Genomic DNA, 6,086 nt, shown 5'->3' with positions numbered 1-6,086 from the left:
GAGAAAGTTATTATGATTATTATATAATTATAATTATTGATAAATAATATAATAATTATTATAATAATCATAATGATTCTTTTTGTTATAAATGTTATTATGTCTGTTATGTATGTTCATATATCATTGTTGTTGTTAATTGTTATAATGCTTTGGCAACACTGTAATTTACAGTCATGCTAATAAAGCTATATTGAATTGAATTGAGAGAGCGAGAGAGACACACAGAGATGGTCAGTGCCCTGATCTGACTGTCTGCTGCAGCAGGGTGGACGCTGTGTCTGGACATGGGTTGGTCTGTCTGCGTGTCCAGTCTCAGTTCTTGTCTCAGTTCCTCGTTGGGAACACTGAGTATCCAGCTGAAACGTCGGCAGCGTTCTGACGAGCCGAGAACGAAGACACTACCATCTCCACTACTCCACTCAAACACTCTGACTGTGCTCTGAGCTGCTGCACCACTTTCCATTAACCAGCACCATCCTTTACAGACGTGCACTATAATGTGCCCAGATATTTGTGGTAGGGCTGCAGCTATCGATTATTTTAGTAATCGAGTACTCTACTGAAAGATCGATTCGATTAATCAAGTAAATGGATAAAACATATTTGCTTGCAATTAAAAATACACAAAAGAAAAGAAGAAATTGATACGCAGCCGTCCTCTTCTTCCACACTACCGGACTCCATTTCCCAAAATCCTATGAATTATGACGTCACCGTCAGTCGCTCAACTTCACCCAATCACGTTACGCTCCGACGCTCTGACTTACCTGTGTTCTGAGGAAGTTCCGGGTCATGCTTATCTAGCTTCCTGTATATAAGCATGCAGTTTGTAAACAAACACCACAAGGTATTGTCAACTGTCCGTTGCGGACTGAGCGTTATTCTCCTGTGTTATCTAGTGCCTTCTCGTTACGACCTTGTTCTTCGGTTTATCGGTTTATGTTTGGTTGGACTGTCTTTTGGTTACGAACCCGAACTGTTTATTCTACTATGATTCCTGTATCTGGTGAGATTATTGTTTACCTGGCTTTACTGTTTGTAATATCAGGTTTTCTGACTGTTAATAAACCAGTCTGTATATTTTACTCGGCTAGCATCACTCCTCTCTGTCTGGCGTTACAGAAATTTCACTCACTGTTTCAAAATAAAAGTCTGCGCTAAATTCCATCGCTCTGCATTTTAAAATTAATTAAATGATTCATCAATGCACAGATAATGAAACAATAAATGTTTTAAATCGAGTAACTCTAATTACTCTAATAATCGTTTCACCCCTAATTTGTGGACAGTGCTTCTAATGAATGCTGTATTCAGCTACTTTAACCCTCCTGTTCTGTTACGGGTCAAATTGACTTGTTTTTACGGTTAAAGATCTAGTAAAATAGTTACAAGTATTTTTTTCAGTATGAAACTTCTTCTGGTTCGTTTTAATGTTATGTAAAACTGATGTGTTTTATATATTGGTCTTTCAAAAGTAATAAAGTAGTGAAACAATTAAAAAAGTTTCACATTTCCGCAGATATTTAAGTTTATCTTTTCATGGGAAAAACTGACAAAATGACACTTTAACACAATAAAAGGTAGTCTGTGTGCAGCTTATTATATAACAGTGTGAATTTTTTCTTCCTTAAAATAACTCTATATACAGCCATTAATGTCTAAAACCACCGGCAACAAAAGTGAGTACACCCCTAAGAGACTACACTGCTTGTTATTTTCCCTCCAAAATGCCATGTGACTCGTTAGTGTTACTCTCAGGTGTGCAGAGGGAGCAGGTGTGTTCAGTTTTGTAGTACAGCTCTCATACTCTCTCATACTGGTCACCGAAGGTTCCAACATGGCACCTCATGGCAAAGAACTCTCTGAGGATCTTAAAAGATGAATTGTTCCGCTACCCAACACCAACACCCTGAAACTGAGCTGCAGCACAGTGGGCGACATCATCCAGCATTTTAAAAGAGTCAAAGTCAAAGTCAAAGTCAAAGTGGTTTTTATTGTCATTTCAGCTATATACAGAGTACACAGTGAAACGAAACAACGTTCCTCCAGGGACCATGGTGCACATAAACACAGTGTAGACAGAACAATAGTGCAACAGTACAAAAGTGCAGACAGACAATACAACACAATACAGACAAAGAATAATAAATAACAAGACAGTGTGCAAATTATGCAGTGTGCAAAAAGTGTGCAAAAAAGACCAGTGAGGTAGTAATTACTCTATTACACAGTGTGCAATAGAGTCCAGTGAGGTAGTAGGGTTTTTAGTGCTTTCCATTTTCTGGGGTAAGTGGGGTAAGAGTGTGTGTGCATGTACAGAAAAACCATCAGTTCAGTCTCTGCAGTTGAGGAGTCTGATGGCTTGGGGGTAGAAGCTGTTGCAGAATCTGGTTGTGCTGGACCGGATGCTGCGGTACCTTCTTCCCGAAGGCAGGAGGGAGAACAGTTCGTGTGAGGGATGGGTGGGGTCATTCACAATGCTGGTTGCTTTGCGGATGCTGCGGGTGGTGTAAATGTCCGTGATGGAGGGGAGAGAGACGCCGATGATCCTCTCAGCTGTCCTCACAATACGCTGGAGGGTCTTGCGGTCAGAGACGGTGCAGGTCCCAAACCAGGCAGTGATGCAGCTGCTCAGGATGCTCTCAATGGTCCCTCTATAGAAGAGTGTGAGGATGGGTGGAGGGAGACGGGCCTTTCTCAGCTTCCGGAGGAAGTAGAGACGCTGCTGGGCTTTCTTGGCTGTAGAGCTGGTGTTCAGGGTCCAGGTGAGGTTATCTGCTAAGTGGACACCAAGGAACTTGGTGATCTTAACAATCTCCACAGAGGACCCGTCGATGTTGAGTGGAGAGTGGGTGTGTTGTGCTCTCCTGAAGTCAACAACCATTTCCTTTGTCTTGTCCACATTCAGGTGAAGGTTGTTGACTGTACACCAGTCTGTCAGCCGCTGCACCTCCTCTCTGTATGCTGACTCGTCGCCTTTGGTGATGAGACCCAGCACGGTTGTATCATCGGCGAACTTGATACAGCTGTTAGAACTGTGTTTTGCAGCACAGTCATGAGTCAGCAGGGTGAACAGCAGAGGACTCAGGACACTGCCCTGGGGGGCCCCAGTGTTCAGTGTGATGGTGCTGGAGGTGCTGCCCCCGAACCGGACTGACTGGGGTCTCCCCGTCAGAAAGTCCAGGATCCAGTTGCAGAGGGGGGTGTCGAGGCCGAGCGAGCTTAGCTTCCTGATGAGGTTCTGTGGGATGATGGTGTTGAATGCTGAACTGAAGTCTATAAACAGCATTCTGACGTAAGTGTCCTTCTTCTCCAGGTGGGTGAGGGAGAGATGAAGGGTGGTGGTGATGGCATCGTCCGTGGAGCGATTGGGACGATACGCAAACTGCAGGGGGTCCAGTGAAGAGGGCAGTCGTGTCTTGATGTTCCTCATGACTAGCCTCTCGAAGCACTTCATGATGATGGGTGTAAGTGCAACGGGACGGTAGTCATTGAGGCAGGACACTCTGGACTTCTTCGGCACGGGAACGATGGTGATGGACTTGAGGCACGTTGGGACAGTGGCGCTGCACAGGGAGATGTTGAAGATGTCCGTGAGAACATCTGTCAGCTGGTCTGCGCACTCCCTGAGCACTCTGCCGGGGATGTTGTCTGGTCCTGCAGCTTTTCGTGGGTTGACTCTGCGCAGAGTGTTCCTCACATCCACTGCAGTCAGGCACAACACCTGCTCGTCCGGCTTGGGCATGGTCTTTCTCACCATCGTGTTGTTTTGTGCCTCAAACCGTGCATAAAAGTTGTTCAGGGCATCAGGGAGGGAGGCATCACGTTCACAGGACGGTGGCATTGTCCTGTAGTTGGTGATTGCCTGGATGCCCTGCCACATACGCTGCGCGTCACCCGTGTCCTTGAAGTGGCTGTGGATTCTCTGGGCGTGTGCGCGCTTTGCCTCTCTGATGGCTCTTGACAGGTCGGCTCTCGCTTTCCTCAGGGCCACCTTGTCACCCACTCTGAAGGCGGAGTCGCGGGTCCTCAGCAGCGCACGTACCTCAGCAGTCATCCAAGGCTTCTGGTTTGGGCGTGTAGTGATGGTCTTGGAGACAGTGACATCATCAATACACTTGCTGATGTAGCCAGTGACTGATGCTGCATACTCCAAATCAACAGAATCGCCTTCAGTAGCAGCCTCCCTAAACATGTCCCATGCAGTGCACTCAAAACAGTCCTGAAGGGCAGAGATGGAGCCTGCCGGCCAGGTTTTCACCTGCTTCTGAACTGGTCTGGAGCGTCTGATGAGTGGTGTGTATGTTGGAGTCAGCCAAACACACATGTGGTCCGAGAAAGCGAGGTGGGGGCGGGGCTCCGCCTGGTACGCGCTGGGGATGTTTGTGTAAACAAGATCCAGCGCGCTCGCTCCTCTCGTTGCAAAGTCCACATGTTGGTGGAATTTAGGGAGCACTGACTTGAGATTTGCGTGGTTGAAATCTCCGGCGATAATAAACAGTCCGTCTGGGTGTTTGTTCTGCAGATCGCTGATAGACCGATAGAGTTCACACAGAGCCTCTTTAGCATTAGCACCAATGCTAGCGCTGGGTGGGATGTAGACAGCAGCTATTAGCACGGCAGAGAACTCCCGTACTAAATGTAAAGGTCTGCACTTGACTATCAGGAACTCCACCAGCGGAGAGCAGTGTTTGGCAACAGTCACAGCGTTGTTACACCATTCCGTGTTGATGTAAACACACACGCCTCCACCGCGGGTCTTCCCGGATAGAGCCGCGCTCCTATCCGCTCTGAACGTGGTTAGCCCGGCTAGCTGAATGGCGCTGTCCGGAATGTTGTCGTTCAGCCACGATTCCACAAAAACCAAAGCACAGCAGTCTCTGAACTCACGCTGGGTTGTTCGCTGGAGTCGGATGTAGTCCAGTTTATTGTCAAGGGAACAGACGTTTGCCAGAAAGAGCGATGGTATAGCCGGCCGGCTAGGACTAACCTTTAGCCTCGCGCGGATCCCGGCTCTCTTTCCGCGCTTCCGCTTACGCTCGCACCGCTTGCGATGGCACTTACGCTGGGCTCCGGCGTCAGGAAACACCGCGGGCTGGCGGCCTGGGTCTCTTAGCAGGCTAAGCTCAAGTAGCGTCTGCAGAACCTCGTCCGGTAGCGTGTTTTCTGGCTGATTTCTCCACTGTAGCAGGGTCTGGCGGTGGTAGAACATGTGCACGGGTGTTCCGATGCACATATTTGCAGGAAATAAACGGAAAAAAACGACAAATAGTAACACAAAAGCACCATTTAACGGACCCGGAGCGGCTGCTGCGTGTTAACGCGCCGCCATCTTGGGTGAACCAAATGGTGGTGAGCAGGGTCCACTCAGGGTCCACTCAGGGTCCACTCAGAACAAACCTCGCACTGGTCATCCAATGAACCAGGTTAGCATGGAGTAGCATTAGCAGTAGCTGCTAACTGTGCTAAGCGCTAGCTCTTTTGCCATTTAGAGGTGAGCATATCTGACTGTAGTCTGCATGTTTACAGTGTTCAAACAAACCACGTGGGACGAACCGCTAGCTAATAGTGCTAGTGCACTAGTGCTAGTGGTTAGCTGCTAATGCTAATGCTGCTGCACCCAGCCTTAGTGGAAATCTGGGAATCTAAGCTTACTGTAAATAAATGGAACCGCTTTACTCACCCAAATAAACAGTTTTCAGGAGAGAAATCTTATTTAAAAAAAATTTTTTTATCTTGGTTCCTAAGGTTTCTTCCTCCTAATGAAAGGGAGTTTTTCCTTGCCCCTGTTGTCTCCACAATAATTGGCATCTCTGTGGTGCTGCTCATAAGAGGTGTGAACCTGTTTTTATCTGTAAAGCTGCTTTATGAAAACTTATGTTGTAAAAAGCACTAAATAAATAGAATATAATTGAATTTAATTCAATTAAATTAACTTAGCTTCCCTTAGCTTAAACTTAGTTACCCCCGTCTCCACCACCGAGCAGCGAGACTTAGAATTAGAAGGGAAACATGGCGACACCCCTGTTCCTTACTAGTGTTACATAGTGTATTTTATAATCTGGTGCACCTTAAAGTCCGAA

Source organism: Astyanax mexicanus, chromosome 6 (genome assembly GCF_023375975.1).
Source record: "Astyanax mexicanus isolate ESR-SI-001 chromosome 6, AstMex3_surface, whole genome shotgun sequence".
Classification (NCBI taxonomy): Eukaryota; Metazoa; Chordata; class Actinopteri; order Characiformes; family Acestrorhamphidae; genus Astyanax; species Astyanax mexicanus.
Note: the sequence above shows the minus strand (reverse complement) of the source record.